General features: G+C 33.4%; 1 protein-coding gene across 5 annotated transcripts in view; it reads left to right on the plus strand.

The window, feature by feature from the left end:
* Positions 1 to 20109, plus strand: part of DYM (dymeclin) — a 590636-nt gene that overhangs the window by 96610 nt on the left and 473917 nt on the right. The window lies entirely within an intron of this gene.

A 20109-nucleotide genomic window follows, 5' to 3' on the forward strand; every position in this document is an offset into this window, starting at 1 on the left:
TTGGGCCATACTCTATTACTAAATAAGCTTGGAGAAAGAATGGCCTCCGCCCTCTCTTTGTGCAAGTCCTGATGTGTTGTATAGGAAATGATGATTCTGGTGGGTGGAGGCAGGGGAGTGAAAAAGGAAGGGGAGGAGAGCTCAGACCTCTCTCTCTGCTAGCATTTTTTTTTTTTTTTTTGCGATTGCCATTGTGACAACCTTTCTGTTTGTTTCTCTTCTTTTTGCTTTTTGCTGAGGCAGTTGGGGTTAAGTGACTTGCCCATGGTCACACAACCAGGAATTGTTAAGTGTCTGAGGCTGGGGCTGGTGCTTTACCCACTGAGCCATCTCCTCCTCTTCCACCCACCAGAATCGTCATTTCCTATACAACACATCAGGATTTGCACAAAGAGTGGGCGGGGGCCATTCTTTCTCCAAGCTTATATATTAATAGAGTATGGTCCAATTACTATTTAGCCTCATGTGCTTGGGACCTCAGTGCATCAACTCAAGCCTCAGCCCATTACATCTGTGTGTGGTTTTTGTTTTTTTTTGTGATTTCTTTTTTGGGTAAGGATCTGTCTTAGGGTCTTTAGTTAAATAACTTAGCAACTCATGTCTGAATATTATTGTTTATAGTTCAGAAATATTGATGCTACTCTACATTCTGTTCTGTCTTCTTTGTGTAAGTTGAAGCTGTGAGGTTAGTGTATCGCATAGGCTTCACTAAAAACTGTTTTGATTGTATCAGAGGATAGCAGAGTTAAGAGTTATTGTGAGTTATTTCTAGCCATGGAGATGCCAGGTCATTTGTTAGCTTTGGCTAGACCTTAAAACTAAAGGAAATTCATCAATGAACAAGTATGAATTTTGAGTAACAATCTTGTGTTATGTTTATCTTTATTGCCAAATGGTAATTATTCATTAAAAAATCATTTTCAAACAATACCATCAATAGATCTTAAAACTTTCTTAGTATATTAAATATTTCTTTTCTTTTATATCCCATTGTGTTTAATAGTTTGCTTTTTATATGATGAATGCCCAATTAATATTGATGAACTAATTGGAATTTTAACTCATTTCCAGGAAATTTTATTTTAGGTTTTTTAGTTTATAAAAATCTATTTTTTCTTCATTTTAGAAAACTTAAACTATAACTCCCCAAAACCAAAATCTAAAACCTTTGTAACAGTTATGCATAATCAAACAAAACTAATTCTTCCATTGGTCATTTCCAAAAAAAATATATCTCATTCTCTATCCTATGTCATTACCTCTATGACAGGAGGTGCGTGTTTCGTTATGGGTACTCTGGAATTGTAAGTGGTCATTGCATTGATCAAATTGATTTTCTTTTAAAGTTATTTGTCTTTACAATGTTTTTATGGAATTTTTTTCCTCTTGATTCTGTGTAATTTGCTCTGTATTCATACAAGCCTCCCCAATTCTCTGAATTGATTCTTTTAAAATCATTTCTTGTACCACAATGCATAAAACTGTGTATGCTAGAATTTGTATAAATGTTTCCCAGTTGATGAGCACCTTCTAGTTTCCATTTTTCTGCCAGAACAAAATGAACTGCTATAAATACTTCTGCATATATGAGTCATATTCTCCTTTCTTTGATCTCTTTGGTGGTTTTATTAGGTCAAAGGGCATGTATAGCTTAGTATCTTTCAAAATAATGCTCTTCCTATTTTCTCACAAGTCACTCAACATAAAGATTTTTAGTTTTTGTCAGTTTTATTAATCTATTTAGTGCAAGGTGGAACCTCAGAGTTACTTTAATGTGTATTTCTTAAATTATTAGTGGTTTGGATATTGATGACTTGGATTTCTTCCTTTGAAACAGCTTGTTCATGTTCTTTGGACATTTATCAATTGGATTATAGATTTGAATCGGTTCTTTATGTATTCTGGAAATTAGATATTTATTAGAGAAACATGTTACAAAGATTTTCCCCCATCTTCACATTTATAATTTTGGTCATTAATTGTAGATACCTCTCCAATGTATTTTCCTATACATTTTCCTCTCTTTGCTTCTCATCCTTCTTTACAAAGAAGAAAAGATTACCAAATCAAGAAAGAGTGTGCTGAACATTCTCTCCTCTTCCCTCTCCTCATTCTCTCCTATTTTCCTGGTGAGCAAATTTATTTCTGCACCCAATTTTATGTATGTACATATGTTTGCATATGCTTATGTGTGTATATGTAAGTTTGTATATATGTATGTATGTTCTACCCTTTTTGACCATTCAAATGAAAATGAAATTCTAGTATTGCCTACTCCTCCATTCCTTCCTCCTTTTTGAATAGTGTTCTACTTGAATACTCCAATTATATGATAGAATTTTATCTTTTCTCTCTCATTTTCTTCTCTGTTTTATGCCTTTTCCCTTTTCTTTCCATTCTTTTTTTAAGATCACAAAAACATAGCCAAAGTACTCCTAGATTCTCTGTCTCATTTAACTCCCTCCATGACTTTTGAAGATATTTTAGAGTTCTGACTTGTCACCTTTCTTATTTGAATGTGATTACTTCACCCTTGCTTGTTGTTTAGGTATTTGAACTTGTTCAATTCTTTGTAATCCTGTAGACCATACTATCTGTGGGATTTTCTTGACAAAGATACTCTAGTTCCATTTTCTTCTCTATTGGGTTAATATAAACAGAAATTAAGTGACTTGCTGGGAATCATACAGTTGGTAAGTGTCTTGAGGCTGGATTTAAACTCAGGTCTTCTTGTCTTGAGGGCCAGCTCTTTATCTATTGAGTAATTAAGCTGTCTTTTTACCTTTGTTTAATCTGTTCTAATTGCTTGCTAGTATTTACCTTTTTATGTTTGTTGACTGCTATATTTGAATTTGAAGTTCTCTATTTCAAATAAGGTTTATTTCTCCCTTTATAGATATTATATTTAATTTTTTTTGACTAACTTATTGATTTTAAACTTCTTTCTCTTACATTTTTCTGACTATGCTTCCTTTGTTGTGATTTTTTTGTTCTGACTGCTTTCAGTACTTTTTTTTTTGATGAAGATTTTGATTTTTTTGTATGGGCTTATTTTATATCTTGCAACTTGGTTAAAGTTGTTGATTGTTTCACCTAGGTTTTTGGATGACTTTTTAGGATCCTTTAAGTATATCATCATTATCATCTGCAAAGAGTGAGTTTTATCTTCTCATTGTCTATCCCTTTAATTTCTTTTTCTTTTCTTATTTGCTAAAACCAACATTTTTAGTACAATATTAAATAATAGTGGTGATAATGGACATCTTTGTTTCACCCCTGATTTTACTGGGAATGTGTCCAGCTTCTCTTCATTACAAATAATGCCTGCTGTTGGTTTTAGATAGATACTGATCATTATTTAAAGGAAAACTCCATTTTTCCCTATGCTCTCTAGTGTTTTTATTGGGAGTGGGTGCTGTATTTGGTCACAAAAGCTTTTTCTGCATCTATTGAGATGACCATATGATTTCTGTTGGTTTTGTTATTGATGTGGTCAATTATAGCAATAGTTTTCCTGATACCGAACAGCCTGGTATATCTCTTACTTGGTCATAGTGTATTATCCTGCTAATAGAAGATCTTGATTTTTTTTTATTGTGACATTCTTGGAAATTTTCCGTGAGGGATTTCAGGGGATGACTGGTAGATTCTTTCTATTTTCACTTTGTCCCTTATTTCTAAGAGACCTGGGCAGTTTTATTTCTTTTTTCAAACTTTTTAATAATAGCTTTTAATTTTCAAAATACATATAAAGATAGTTTTCAGCATTCACCTCATATTCTGAATTTTTTCCCTTCCTTTCTCCCCACCCCCTCTCCCCTAGATAAATAATCCATTATAGGTTAAGCATGTGCCATTCTTCTTAACATTTCCACATTTATCATGCTGCACAAGAAAATTTATTATTTCTTGAAATGTGATGTGTGTTGTTTGGGGATTTGTTTTTTTTTTGGGGGGGGAATCATGTCTTTTCAGGTAGTTCAGTGATTCTTAAATTTTTTTCTTTTTCACTTGTTTTGGGAGTTTTATTTCTCTCATGAGATAACATTTTTTCCAGCTTTTTAAAGTCTTTTTGACTTGGTTTTAATATATTTTTATTGTTTAGTGGAATAATTTACTTCTCTTTGTCCCATTTTAATTTTCATAAACTCTTATTGCTTGTCTAAAGTTTTGGATCTTTTTCATTTTTATAGTTGTCGTTAATCTTTAGTGTATTGCTCTTATTTCTTTTCCATTTCTTTTTAGCACTTTTGTTTTTTATAAAATAACTTATTTCTCTTTTTAAATTCTTGCTTCATTTCTTCCAGGAATTCTGGGAGGAATTGTGTCCAAGCCTTGTTTTTCTTTTAGGCCTTGTTTAGAGATATTTTGAAGATATTTTATTCTTTTGGATTTGTGTCTTGGGTATCAGTGTCTCCATAATAGCTTTTTATGGTATTTGTTCACTCATTGTCGAAGGAGCAGCTTGTATCTCTTTTGTATTCTTTTGGGTCCTGATTTCTTGGGAATATTGAGTTCTGTGTTCTTCAAGGATTTCAGAGGTGGCTTAGACTGTAGACCTGCAAGCTTTCAGCATACTCAAGAGTTATCTGAGTCAAAGATAATTGATTGTAGCCCTTCTGGTTTAAGTTTTTGCAAGTTTCTGACCCCAGTTTTAACCTTGACAAAACAACTATAGAACTGCCTCTATTTGGAGCGCTAGTAAACTGTTGCTAGCCTTAGTCACTCTCTATTACTTAAGAAGTTCTGTAGATTTGATGTGATATGATGTGTCATGATGTGACTCAATGTGATTGATTATTTGCAGGTTTCAGATTATGCCCAGGGCTGCACCTGAGATTTGACTTTTCCAAGGTTATAACTATATACTTGTTCCTCATTTTTGTTCTTTATCTTTGGTCAGTACACTGAAGCTTCAGGTCCTATGACTTCTCTCTGCCTTGAACAACCATCCCTCTATATAACCTTGTTAACAGCCTTATGGCAATGACGCAGCATCCTGTTGCCACTTTTTCCTACTCTCTGAACCATATTAGGCCTATCAATGCTGGCTTCTATCCTCCTTCTTGCCTTAGTGAACTTTTGCAGGTGCCAGTTCAGTCTTTGTGCTTTAGGCTCCATAAGGGAAGGAATCTGGGCTGGCCCTATTCTCTTGTCACCAGGCCTCTTTCTTCTAGACCTGTTTCGGCTGGAAATGGGAGTAACTCGTTCCTCATATTCCCTAGTAGAATTTGTCCCCCGTACCCTTGCTACATTTTTGTGGAGTAGTTGTGGGAAAAAGTTGGACTCTGATGCACATTTTGTCTGGTCATTTGCTTGTGACTATTACCCATAATAGGTCTGTCATAGGAAATGCCATTCATTGCCCACCTACTTTACTTCCTAATTCAGTGATAACTTCACTAAGTTTAGATAATTGATACTCAGCATGTTGTTTTGGAAATTGCCTTCTATTTGGAATTGGACAGATCTAAGTTCATTTTTTATATAGGATCTGTGTGGTCCTGGACAACCCACTTAATGTGCCTGGGGTATTTATTTTCCTGTAAATGGAGGAGTTTGGACTAGGTGGTCTCTAAAATTGCATCTTGTTTTAAATTCAGTGAAAATTATATGTTTGAGAAATAGATCTAACTTTTCTCTTTATATATGTAGGAAAGAAAGCAGATTTATATCTTTATATTTTGGAAGTGGTAGTATAAAGAAACAATAACATGTAGCATGTTTTCTTGCATGTGTAAATGTCTTAAGTTTTCTTTTTAAAGGTGATTCAGTAGTGGATGGAGGAAGACATCTTTAACATATTTGAACTCATGAAGAGATAGGGCATTTTTTGGTCTGGGCATGTGATGATTTCATTGATTTAAGTAGTTTCTTGGCAACTTTATGATCTTAGAGAGTTGTTTGGGACATCAACACATATAGCCAGTGTTTTATCAGAGGTGATATTTCAACTTCCATTGTTTTATCAAAGGTGATGTTTCAACCCAGGTCTTCCTGAGTTCTAGGTATATCTCTCTACACCACACAATGATGCCTATGTATGTATATGTTATAAATGTATATGTAATTAAAAATCAATTTATACTTATGCTTAATAAGATTTATTATCTACAAATAACATGGATATACGTGTGTTCCAAATAAATATACATTTTAATTTCATATACTATACACACACACATATTTACATACACAGAAGCACATACATAATGAATTCGATTCTCAACATGCTGAGTTTAAGATGTCTATGAGCCATATATAGTTTGAATTGTCCAGTGAATGGGTAGGGATTCCAAACTGAGATGGGAAGAGTTTAGGAGTTTAGATTGATTTTTTTTTTAACTAAAGTATAGAATTTCACATTTATCTTTATAATTTAATTCTGTTCAATTTGGTGCATAATTTTAACTGGTCATGATATTTTTTTTTTTTGGTATCAAAGCTGTCTTTTAGTGTTTTAGTTATCCCCCCAGTTTTATGTCATCTACATTTTTGATATCCCATTTTTATGGATTCTTCTTTTACTATTAAATCTTATATGGTAAATTTGTAAAATGCAATTAAAAGAAAAACATCATTAGAAGAATAATGTTTAATTGGAAAAAATGCAAAGACTTAGAATTATTTGGTAATGGGTACATCCAGAAAGAAATCTTAGACTACAACTGTATCAGGGGAGTTGATGAGTACAAGTTCTTTTAAAGAACATGGAATATTAGCCTGGCATATTGAACACATTAAATAATTTACAAGTCTGAAGTGCTGTTTGTAACTACTCTCTTATAATTTTGTAATGTGCCAGCATGATGTCTAAGGCCATGCTGGCTGACTGGAAAAATTTTGGAACTCAATTAACCAACTTGTGATCTTTTTGGTGTTAGGCATTTTCTGCGGAGTTGAAGAATCAAATAGTGGTTTTCATGTTTTTCTATTTCATCTAATATTCTTGTATTCATATTTCTATGGTATTCCTTCATCTTTACAGAAATTTGAATTCTCTAAAAATAATTTCCAATAAAAAATTTCAGTGTTGAGTGGCATTGGTTTGACATTTTATTGTTTGCCTCTGTGAAAATTGTAATCAATTAAAGGTTTAATTTCTTTCTCCCACAATACTGTGTCTGGAGCTTTCATAGCAGGCAGAATGGGGCAATGTTACTAATGTTGGAATAAAATCCTGGCTCTGCTACATTAGTTCTGCGACCATTTGTGAGCTCAGTTAACCTCTTTTGTTCTCAGTTTCATAATCTATAAAATAAAGAGGTTGGATTTACCCTTCCCACCATATTTTTGAAGTAAAAACCAAGATAAGGATTACATTAGCATTCTTAGAGTCTAGTTGAGTTGTAATTCTGCTATTTTTTCTGTTACCTTTGATAAGGCTGACATATGTACCAAAGAAGATGTTGACATTTGATTTTTTGTTCTCTTCTTTTCCCTGAGTAGGTATAGTGTAGCTCCTGGCTCTGGGAATAAACATAATGAAATTACTGTTTGATGCCCTTTTATCCTCCTCTTAAAGCATGTAACTCATTTTGTGCATGATTTGCTTTTAAACATCTGAAGATCTACTTTGAGGCATTGATCGAGACATTCTTGAATAAGAAAAAAATTTTGTTTTGTTTTAAACTCTAAAATCATCTGCAAATTTTTTTTAACCAATCTTAATAGTAACATAGAAAATATAATCAGAAAGGCCTCATTACCAAAATATATAGAGAACTGACTCTAATTTATAAGAAATCAAGCCATTCTTTAACTGATAAATGGTCAAAGGATATGAACTAGACAATTGAAACTATTTCTAGCCATATGAAAAGATGTTCCAAGTCATTATTAATCAGAGAAATGCAAATTAAGACAACTCTGAAATACCACTACACACCTGTCAGATTGGCTAGAATGACAGGGAAAGATAATACAGAATGTTAGAGGGGATGTGGGAAAACAGGGACACAAATACATTGTTGGTGGAATTGTGAATGCATCCAGCCATTCTGGAGAGCAATTTGGAACTATGCTCAAAAAGTTATCAAACTGTGTGTACCCTTTGATCCAGCAGTGCTACTACTGGGCTTATACCCCCAAGAGATACTAAAGAAGGGAAAGGGACTTGTATGTGCCAAAGTGTTTGTGGCAGCCCTGTTTGTAGTGGCTAGAAACTGGAAAATGAATGGATGCCCATCAATTGGAGAATGGTTGAGTAAATTGTGGTATATGAATGTTATGGAATATTATTGTTCAGTAAGAAATGACCAGCAGGATGAATACAGAGAGACTTGGAGAGACTTACATGAACTGATGCTAAGTGAAATGAGCAGAAGCAGGAGATCATTATATACTTCAACAACGATACTGTATGAGGATGTATTCTGATGGAAGTGGATTTCTTCGACAAAGAGATCTAACTCAGTTTCAATTGATCAATGATGAACAGAAGCAGCTACACCCAAAGAAAGAACACTGGGAAATGAGTGTAAATTGTTAGCATTTTTGTTTTTCTTCCTGTGCTGTTTTTACCTTCTGAATTCAATTCTCCCTGTGCAAGAGAACTGTTCGGTTCTGCACATATATATTGTACCTAGGATATACTGTGACATATTTAACATATAAAGGACTGCTTGCCATCTGGGGGAGGGGGTGCAGGGAGGGAGGGGAAAAGTTGGAACAGAATTGAGCGCAAGGGATAATGTTGTAAAAAATTATCCTGGCATGGGTTCTGTCAATAAAAAGTTATAATTATGAAAAAATAAAAATAAAAAAAAAGAAATATAATCAAGATCTAACTGTTTTAGAGGTCAAGATCAGTCTGTTGCTCAGCAGAGGTTATTAGGGATTTCAGAATATATAAGTAAAGTGTATGGTTTGAAGGGGAGGAAGGTGCTTCTTCTTCTTTCTGGAGTTGGGATCCTGTTTTGCTTAACCCTTCCTTATCCTATGCCTTTCTGTCCTCTGGATATGTTACTAAATTGTTTTTTAATTTTTCTTTGCAGTTGCTCTATTGTCTATATGCCTTGTCAAAAGAAAATATTTCATGTTGGGTAGATTCAAGCTTGGTTTTCTCTTGTTTTAAACAAGTCCTTTAATGTAAATAACATGGTTAACTCTGAAGAATTTCTCCCTTTTCTTCATGTTATTTCTTTCCAAATATTTTCTGCTTGTTAATTTATATATTTATGCTTAATAGTATTCTTATAATCATAGATCAGTCCATTGATCATTATTGCAAGTTATATGCTTGTTTTTAAAACTTCTTTTAAAAGGATACTTTTCTTTGGCTTAAATGATTAAAGACATTTTAAAAATAATAGAATATAGTTATACTTAATAATTTTTTTTTTGTTAAGCTTCTAGGTACCTTGTTTGTGAAATCGTGTATTAGAGTTTTAATTGTTTTTCTTTTGATTAGTGAATAGAGAAAATTCTAAGAGTGGTATAATACATTCTATCCCAAAAATGAATTAACTTTACATTTTTATAGGATGAATGAATTTTGTAATAACTCAGGAAATAATTGCCAGAATTATCTTAAGTTGTAAGGAATCCAACTAAATTAGAATTAAGTAACTAGATAATATTCAAGGAAGAAATCTGTTCCTGGATACTCAGTCTAAGATCTGAGTTCTTTGATTTCTATTAAAGGTAAAACATTTGCATAATATTTTATAGTCATTATATAATTAATGACTGGTATGATTTAGTTTTGTTTCACTCTGCAAAGAAACTTAGGTAAAATAATGGTTTCTTTGATGAGGTTTCTCAGATATATAGAGAATTTATTCAAATTTATGAGAATATAAGTCATTCCCCAAATGATAAATGGTCAGCAATTTTCAGATGAAGAAATTAAAACCATTTCTAGTCATATGAAAAAATGCTCTAAATCACTATTGATCAGAGGAATGGAAATTAAGACAACTCTGAGGTACCACTATACACTTCTCAGATTGGCTAAGATGACAGGAAAAAATAATGACAAATGTTGGAGGGAATGTGGAAAAACTGGGATACTAATACATTGTTGGAGTTGTGAAATGATCTAACCATTTTAGAAAGCAATTTGGAACTATGCCCAAAGGGTTATCAAACTGTGTATACCACACTCTTTGATCAGGGCAGTGTCTCTACTGAACCTATATCCTAAAGAGATCATAAAAAAAGGAAAAGGGCCCATATGTGAAAAAATGTTTGTGGCAGCCCTTTTTGTAGTGGCAAGGAACTGGAAACTGGGTGGATGCCCATCAATTGGAGAATGGCTGAATAAGTTAGGATATAAGAATGTTATGGAATCTTATTGTTCTATAAGAAATAATCATCAGGATGATTTCAGAAAGGTTTGAAAAGACTTACATGAACTGATGCTAAGTGAAATGAGCAGAACCAGGAGATCATTATATACACCAAAAAGATTATGTGATGATCAACTGTGATGTACATGGCTCTTTTCAACAATGAGATGATTTAGGCCAGTTCCAATGGTCTCGTGATGGAGAGAGCCATCTGCACCCAGAAAGAGGACCGTGGGGACTGAATGTGAATCACAACATTATATTTTCACTCTTTTTGTTGTTGTTTGCTTGAATTTTGTTTTGTTTCTCATTTTTTTCTCTTTTTGATATGATTTTTCTTGTGCAGCATGATAATTGTGGAAATATATATGGAAGAATTGTGCATTTTTACTTGCTGTCTAGGGGAGGGTGTGGGGAGAAGGGAAGGAGACATAATTTGGAACACAAGGTTTTAAAAGGGTGAATGTTGAAAATTATCATAGATTTTAAAAATAAAAAGCTGTTATTTAAAAAGACAAAAAGAGATGAGAAAAATTATTCTAAGGTGAAAGGCTGAAATATCTAGATATATTCATTATTTTCTTGGAAGGTATCATAGTGCTTTTGTGGTTAGTACCATAAGTCTAAGGTATTAGTTCACAAAATCTATGCATTCTATAAAAGTAAGTGAATGTTTTAACTTTTTTTTGGGGGGGGGGAATTTGAATTTTTCTAATGTGCTCTGGATTTGAATGTGAACAGCTGTTCCAAGACTCATCTACATAAACAGCAATAAAAAAGTTTGGTTTTTAGATGAAGTATACTTTCCTAAATATTTGACTCATAAAAAATTGCTTGCCCTCTTTTGCTTGCGCTATTTCTCTCTCTCTCTTTTCCTCTCTCTCTCTCTCTCTCTCTCTCTCTCTCTCTCTCTCTCTCCCTTTCTCTCTCTCTCTCTCCTTCCCTCCTGTACTCCTTCCTTTATCTCTGCCTGTTTTCTTTATCTCTCTGCTTCATCATTTTTGTGTTTATTTATAAATGTCTTAGACACAAAAATTACTGACTTTAGTTTGTGGACTACAGATTAGCCAGGAGAAAAAGGATCCATGACTTGTGACTTTCTCCCTGAAAAGTCTTTGACATTACAACTTCTCATATTCTTTATTATCTCAAACGGGGTGAAAAACATAAGTGAACTGATAATGAAAGGGAATACTCCTGTTATAAAATAATTTTTAAAAATAATTTATTTATGTGGACCTCATGAATGTATTTTCCTTTCATTACTTATGGGACATATAATTTCATAGTCAAGATTCCTGTAACTATTAGAATTTTTGGTGGGAAAATGATATTTTGGTTCCATAGAAAAATATGAAAGCTAGTTTTAATTTTTGTGAAATCGATTCATTTAAAATCTATGAAAAAGTTTAGTGAAAGTTCAGTTCTGTGAAAAAGACAAAATCAAAAACTAAATATTTAAACTCTTGTGTATAGAATACTTTATAAAATATTGCATCATCTTTCTTTGCCTTTTGTCTTCTGAAGAATATTTTAAGCTGACAGAAAAAATATCTCACCTCTATTTCTGTTGTTGTTTAGTCATTTTTCAGTCATTCTGACTCTTCATGACCCATTTGAGGTTTTTCTTGGCAAAGATACTGGAGTGTTTTGCCATTCTCTAGCCCATTTTACAGATAAGAAAATTGAGGCAAACAATGTTAAGTGACTTGCTAAGGGTCACACAGCTAATATGTGTCAGGCCAGGTTTGAGCTCAAGGAGATGACTCTTCCTGGCTCTGGAGCTTTTTTGTGCCATCTAGATGCCTTCTTATTTCTTTTGTATCCCCCCTAACTCCTATAGTAGTAGTAGTAGTCTTAATAGATTTAATACCAGAATTAACTATGGTAAATACTTAATAAATGATGAAGAAATGTATATGGTAGATATACTTGCCTCTCTTCCCAAATAAAGGTTTTTAGACTCTCAGAGGCTTCTGATCAAATTGAGTGGTAGTCAACTCCACTGTTCACTGCTCCTTCTATGAGGACCTGCAATCATTATTTTTTGATTATTGTTGACTCTACTTTAGTCTCTTCCTCTTCCAATCTATCCCACATACAGTCGACAATAGTATACTGAAGGTATACAGATCTTTATTTTGCTGACTTCTCTATTATATGCCTGTGAAACCTGAACAGTCTGTCGTCACTATGCCAGAAAACTGAGCTGTGTCCACTTGAGTTATCTTAGGAAGATTTTGAAGATTAACTGGCATGATAAGGTACTAGACATTGAAGCTTTCTCATGAACTGAACTGCCAGCATTCAAACTGCTTCAGAGAGCATTGCTCTGATGGACTGGTCACATAGCATGTTTACCTAAAGGACTATTTTACTGAGAACTTAACCCAAGTCAAGTGTTCACATGGTGGTCAGAAGAATCTGTACTCTCAAAAAAAGGCTACTCTTGAGGTCTTTCTACAGAACTTTAGTATTGATTGTGAGACACGAGAGATTCTGACACAGTTCCATCCAGCATGGTGACCTGCTTCAAAGAAGTATGCTTCTTGAGAAGCACAGATCTAGAGAAGTCTTCATTCCAGATATTCTAATAAACTACTTGTGCCGATCTGTAGTAGAATCTTCTGAGTCGGTATTGTACTGATTGGGCACAACCAAGCATGCTGTACATTCAGATATCCATCATTGATCTTCAGAAACAAAAGATGAGCAATACTGGAAGTAGAGCTCTGATTATATTAGAATGTAATTCAAAATCATTGTCAGAATTTTCATTATCTTCTGTGATGTGAGTCTATATAAAGTGTATTTTAATAAAGTCAACTGCTTCAGTTTCTTCAGCTATAAAATGGGGATCATAATAGTTACCTCCTGAAGTTATTGAAAGGATCAAATGAAATGATTGAATTAAATATTAAGAATTACTTAGTATAGTGCCTGACACATAGTAGTTACTTAAATGTTTGTTTCCTTCCCTTTCTTACCTATATCTATGCATTTTGTTTTTTTGTTTTCTCCCACATAGATCCTTTCTTCTTCTTGCTTCCTAATGAAGTCTCGCCTTCAAGGCTTAGCTCAAACTCTTCATGGAGATTTCCTTGACCTCTACAACTTTTACCAGAAGTAATAATTTTCTCTTTATTTCTATAGAGCGTTGTACATCCTTTTATGTTACTTGTCTCTTGGGCACATTGTATATTTATTAATTATTTGTATAAATCTTCACTCTTAGAGTATAAATTTATTATTATTAGGCAGCATTGGGTTTTATTCATCTTTGTTATTCACTATAGTACCTAAACATAAGCACCATGTATGAAGTAAGAGTTTACTTTCCTCTCATCATTATAAAGGTTGGAGAGGAGGGAAAAGTTTTCTTTGTTGACAGACACAGTTGCTTCTTTGATTTTGGCTGGCTGCTTTTCTTTATTACGATCAAGAGTTCAGTGAGGCAGTGATAATGTCAGGAAATGGTGGTTTAAAAAAAAAGCATCAATAATTAAAAAAAAAAAAGTAGTTTACCAAAAAACTCTGCTCAAGTCTTTTTTTCAGTCATATCTAATTCTTTGTGACCCCATTTATATGATTTTCTTGGAAAAAAATTTTCCAGCTTATTTTATAAATGTGTTGAGGCAAAAAAGTGAAGTGACTTGCCCAGGATCACATACCTAGTAAATATCTGAAGGCAAATTTGAACTCAGTAAAATAATTCCTCTTGACTCCAGGGTTGGAATTCTATCCATTTTCCCAACTAATACTAATTAGAAGTAGTTATTTTAAAATAATATGAGACAATAGAAAAACAACAACATGAAAATAGTTTAGACTGACATAAGGAATAAGAAAATTACCAGGGAGACTTCCTTAAAGAATTAAAATTTAAACTTATCTTCTTTAAATTTATTTTCTAATTAGCAAAAATCTGTCCTATTTTCCTGCCTCACTTCTAGTTAAAAACAAAAGACAACAAAGTCCATAATATCTGTGCATAATCAAGCAAAATAAAATTTCACCCATATTCAAATATATATATGTATGCACACACACACATACTCCTCATTCTTCATTGACTGGCTTATGCATCTTTTATTAGGACATGGGTAGCAAATTTCATCTTTAGTCCTCTGGAATTATGGTTAATCATTATACTGGTCAAAGTTCCTAAGTCTTTCAGAGTTGTTTACCATATTGTCATATAAATTATCTTCCTGGTTCTGTTTATTTCACTCTGCATCAGCTCATAAAAAATCCCTTTCATCTTTTCTTACAGCACAATAATGTTCCATCACATTTCTTTCCCATAACTTGTTGAGCAACTTCTCAATTGATGGACACTCTCTTCAGATTTTCATTTGTTGCCATTTCAAAAAGATCTCTTTATATTTTTGTCCATACTCATTTAATGTTTCTTTTGTATAAGATGAGCCTCTCCCTTAATATCCCTTTCATCTCAGTCTCCTATCCCACTTATTCCTTTTCATCCTGTTTCCATGTTTTTCTGACCCAGTTGTATGTGTAATATATTCTTTGCTGCTTTGATGAGTTCAGGTAAGATTGAGATTTTTTTCATTCTCTCATTAACCCTAGAATTCTATTCTTGTGTGGAGTTTTCTTCCTCAGTTTTCCCTGTATCTATGATCCCAAACTGGGAGGGAATTTTGGTTATGGTACTACTAATGTACTATGGTACATACTAATAGAATATGATACTCTAAATTATATGTTTAGTTCCCTCTATGCTGAATCTATGACCTCTGCTTTCTCTGGCACATAGCCATTTCCTTTGCTAGAATACTCTTATCTCCCTAATTGGACCCCATCATTAGTATCTATAGACTTCTCTTGTCCATGTCTCTATGCCAGTCTCAATTGGAAAAGTTACTTTCAATGGTTCTTTCCTCTTGGATTTCCTGATTAGGAATCAGTTTGGTGTATTTTTGAGATTGTTTGGAAGAGTTCTTTGGCAGGGAGGAATTCATTGTATTCCTTTCTACTACTCTGCCATCTAGACTCCTCCTTGAACTAGACTTTGAAAGAGAATATGTATATTGCTTGGATGATTGTTGTTTTAGCATCATGACAGAACTCAAAGATAATTACTATCATTATTATTTAAAATTATTTTATATTTGCATATTGGCAATTTAATAATGTCTTTTTCAGATCTTTAAGTTGTTATCTTGATATAGAGTATCATTTAGATTTAGTATATAAATCACTAATAATAATTTTCTTTTTCTATGAATAGTAGAATGATTTAACACAAAATATGTGTTCTCTTACAGTTTTCTCTCATTGCCCATTAAGTGAGATATCTATATTATTATAGAAATACATTTGTTAAATAGTGTAAATCTATTTTGGGAAGTTGAGAGTGGGAATTGAGGGTGAAGAAGGTTGCCTTTTGATTGCCTCAGATATTATCCCTTTTCTGTTTATCCTCTTATGTTACATTTACATTTTAAATTATAGACTGGTCAGCATTGCTCTATATACCATTGTAATGGATGACCCACATAAAAAGTAGCAATGTTTCATGTAGCAACAGTAACCAAGACAAATCTTATTATATGAAGGAGTTCCAAGAATCTAAATCCCAGGAACTTTTTTTCAACAGCTGGTTAAAGCTGAATATATGTAATAGAAGACATCTGGCTGGCTGAAAATTTTTAGTTCATTAAAAAAGTATAAACACATTAAAATACTGAGTTATTTATTGTAACATTATCAACTAATTCCTTGTTTGTATCTAACCTTGGTGTGTTCCTGGGATCTACAGAGTTCTAGCCTGATGCCTAATTGTGTTGTAGACGTGATGAGAGGATCTTGAAAGCTATATCAACACAGAGTACAAACTCTTGTAGACTCTACCATGCTGAAAATACATGCATTATATAATTCTGGTAACAGTCTGCTATTCAAGGATCAGCTTAGTTAAGTAGTGAGACCATCCTCACCAATAGGCAGCAAAGAAAACAGCATAGTAATCATGAAGATTATCTTGAACTAGTTAAAAAAAATAGGAAAATTCATCAGTGGAACATATTACATACATAATACCCAGAAACAAACATAGTAGCATAGTCTTTCATAAACCCAAGTAAGAAATACCTTATTCTAACAAATAAGGTAAGAATTTGAGTGGTCACAATTCAGCAGAAGTTAGGTTGAGACCAACATTTCACATATACCACATTAAGTGCCAAATGGATAGAAGACCCTGGTATAAAAATTAGTATCACAAACAAATAAGAATAGCAGAGGAGATACTTTTCATAACTCAGAGGAAGACTCCTTCCTCTTTGAAGAGGCTTTTTATTTCCCTGCCTTGTTTTACAAGTATCTGCTAATGTCCCACTTTCTACAAGAAATCATTTCCCATCTTTCTTAATCTTAGTGAGACTATATCCAATATATTCAATATCTTGTTTTAACATAGTTGTTTACATAGTGTCTTTCTCCATTAGATTATGGGCTCCTTGAGAGCAAGGACTATTTATTGCCTTTCTTTGTACTCCAGTGCTTAACACAGTTCCTGGTATGTAGTAGTTATTTAATAAATATTAGTTGGCTAATGACTAATCAAGAGATATAGATGATCACAGAAATTAAAATGTATAATTTTGATTACAGGACATTGAAACATTTTCCTATAAACAAAATTAATGCAATTAAAATTAAAAAGGAAACACATAACTAGGAAAAATATTTGCAATAAGTTCTGATAAACACCTCATATCTAGAATGAATTTGGAATTGATTCATATATTTAAAAATAAGAGCCATTTGTCAATAGATAAATGATGAAAGGATATATATATATAAATAGGGAGGTTTTCAAAAGAAGACCAAGATATCAATAACCATAAGGAAAAAGTTCAAATAGCAAATAACAAGAAAAGTACTAATTATTAAAATAACTCTCGAATTCTGCCTCATACTTACTAGATTGACAAAGATGATAACAATGTAGAAATTAAATTGTTAGAGGAACTCTGACAGAACCATTTATGCCATGTTGATTAAGCTGTGAAATAGCTAACCATCTGGTAAAGCAGTTTTGGAACTGTATCTAAAAAGTCATTGAACTGTGTATATTACCTTTAACCTAGCAATGTCATTATTAGATCTATAGCCCCAAAACAAATAGAAAAAGGATTTTTTTCCTCAATAGTATTTTATTTTTCCAAATACATATAAAAATAGTTTTTAGCATTCACTTTTGTAAGATTTTGTGTTCTAAATTTTCTTCTTCCCTCCCTTACTTCCTCTATCCCCGAGAATGCAGGCTGATATAGATATTCATATCCAGTCCTTTTAAACATAATTCCAATATTTGTTATGTTGTGCAAGAAAAGGAAAGAAAAAAGCAAACAAACAAAAAAGATGAAAATACTATGTTTTGATCCACATTTGGTCTTCGTAGCTCTCCATTTGGATATGGACATAGCTTATTCAGCCATTCCCCAACTGATGGGCATCCATTCAATTTCCAGTTCCTTGCCACTACAGAAAGAGTTGCTTCAAACATTTTTGTACATGTGGGGCAAAGGATCATATTCAAAGCAGCACTTTTTATTGTACTTCTTATAATAGGTATATGATGTTGGCTCCCTTATTATCCCAATTTTATCAGCTCGTCCCAATCTAGTACTTGATCCCCAAAGCCATGCCAGCTTTCCATGCTTCTTTACATATGACAGCTCAAATTATTTCTCTTTCTTGGTTACTGCTTTCTTCCTTGTATTTGGCATTTACACTAGTGGTGTTAGCAGCAGGTATGAAGCCAGAGATGCCTTCAAGCTTAGTAAGTCATACCTCAGCCTATTTCAGTCATTGGCTTCCTATATTTTGCTCAAAGACTAGAAATCTGCCAACTGCACTACACATTTTATCTTAGAGAATTTGGTTTCATCTTTTTAGCATCAGAATTCTTTTAATCATGTTGTATGACTATCATGTACTGTGATTCATTCTGAAGAATTAGAATTAGGATTTATGTGAAGGGATATAGAGAAATGCATGAAAAGCATGAGAAGGATTACAAATCATTGTATTATTTTAGATGACAGACTTTGTATCAGAGATTCTTGATGCAAATATTTTTCCCCAATTGATAACTTTCTTTTTATTCTAACTGTATTGACGAAAAATAAATTTTGATGATTTCTTTACTTTCCCCAGTGTCAATTATGGATATTTTCTCTTCCTTCTGAGTGGAATGTTACTTTTGAAAAAACAAATGCAATGAAGCAAAAATAACTGACACAAGTATCACATCTGAAAATGGAAGCAGTATTCTGCTCTTGTTAATTTCCTGTCTCTCTGCCAAGAGGAGAGGGAAGGGCAGCTGGGTGGCGCAGTGGATAGAGCAGCAACTCTGAATTCAGGAGGACCTGAATTCAAATCAGATCTCGGATACTTAACACTTCCTAGCTGTGTGACCCTGGGCAAGTCACTTAACCCCAATTGCCTCAGCCTCCCCCCCCCCCCAAAAAAAAATAGGAGAGAGAGAAGTTTTATTATGTTTTCTTGGGATATTATTGGATTTTCTATTACTAGTTAGGTGTCCTTTTAGGATCTTTTCATTTGCTTGCAATGTAATGTGTCCACACCTGTTGCCTTCTATTTTTTCTCACATATACTTCTTAATGTGTTTTAAAACTGCTTTCTTTTTGTACTACTGAACAGAAATTGCCATCTCCAAGGCCATCATTGTCTCTTGATTACTAAATCTAAAGACTGTTTCTTAGACTTTGTACCTCTGTGCTATGTTTAATATTGTTGATCCTACTTCCTGAGTCCTCTTTTTCTCTCCGAGTTTTTATAACATTGCTCTGTCATAGTTCTCTTTTTTGTTGGTCAGATTACTCCTTCTTGGTCTCCTTTGCCTGGGAGCCAGGAGAGATAGAGTAGTAGGCCTGGAATCAGGAAGTCTTGACTTCAGATTCAACCTCAGAAACTAATTACCTGGGTGAGTCTGGGCAAGACTCAATCTCAGTTTCCTTAACTGTAAAATGCGAAAATTCTAAATTCAGTAGTTATCTCCAGGGCTTGTGGTAAAGATCAAATGAGGTATTTGTAAAGTGCTTAGCATAGTGCCTGGGACTTGGTGAGTGCTATATAAGTGCTGTGGTAGTGGTGGTGGTGGTGATGATGAGTCTTTTATCCAGGGTCTACTTCCTAAATATGAATATTCTTCAGGCTTATGCCTTAATATTTCTTTCTTTTCTTTCTAGGATTTTTTGTTTATTTTATCAGTGCCCATGGCTTGAGCTTTCATCTTTTTTTTTAGTGGTATTTTATTTTCCCCCAATTATGTGTAAGTTTTTAACATTAACTTTTTAAAATTTTGAATTGCAAATTTTCTTCCTTCCTCTCTCTTTTATCCCCTCCCCCCCACCCTGAGAGAGCAAGCAATTTGATATGTTATATCTGTACAATCATATAAAACATTTGTACATTTCAACTATTGTCTTTATGTAGCTGAGTTCAAAATCAGCATCTTCAGCTTTCATCTTTCTCCAGAGGTATCTAGCTGGCTCAGTGGATAAAGCACTAGGTCTTTAGTCAGGCATATTTGAATTCAATTTTAGACACTTAATAGCTGTAAGTGTCCTAATCAAGTCACTTAACTTCTGCTCGCCTCACTTTCCTAAGCTGTAAAATGAGGATCATAACAGCACTAACCCTTCACCTCCTGCTATACATCTATTCCACAAGAATTCATTTTGTGGGGTTTGTTTACAAGGGTAAAGAGAAAATGTAAATTCATAAATTATTGGCAGAATAATTAGAAATTGTGTAGAAAATT

Source organism: Antechinus flavipes, chromosome 1 (assembly GCF_016432865.1).
Source record: "Antechinus flavipes isolate AdamAnt ecotype Samford, QLD, Australia chromosome 1, AdamAnt_v2, whole genome shotgun sequence".
Taxonomy (NCBI): Eukaryota; Metazoa; Chordata; class Mammalia; order Dasyuromorphia; family Dasyuridae; genus Antechinus; species Antechinus flavipes.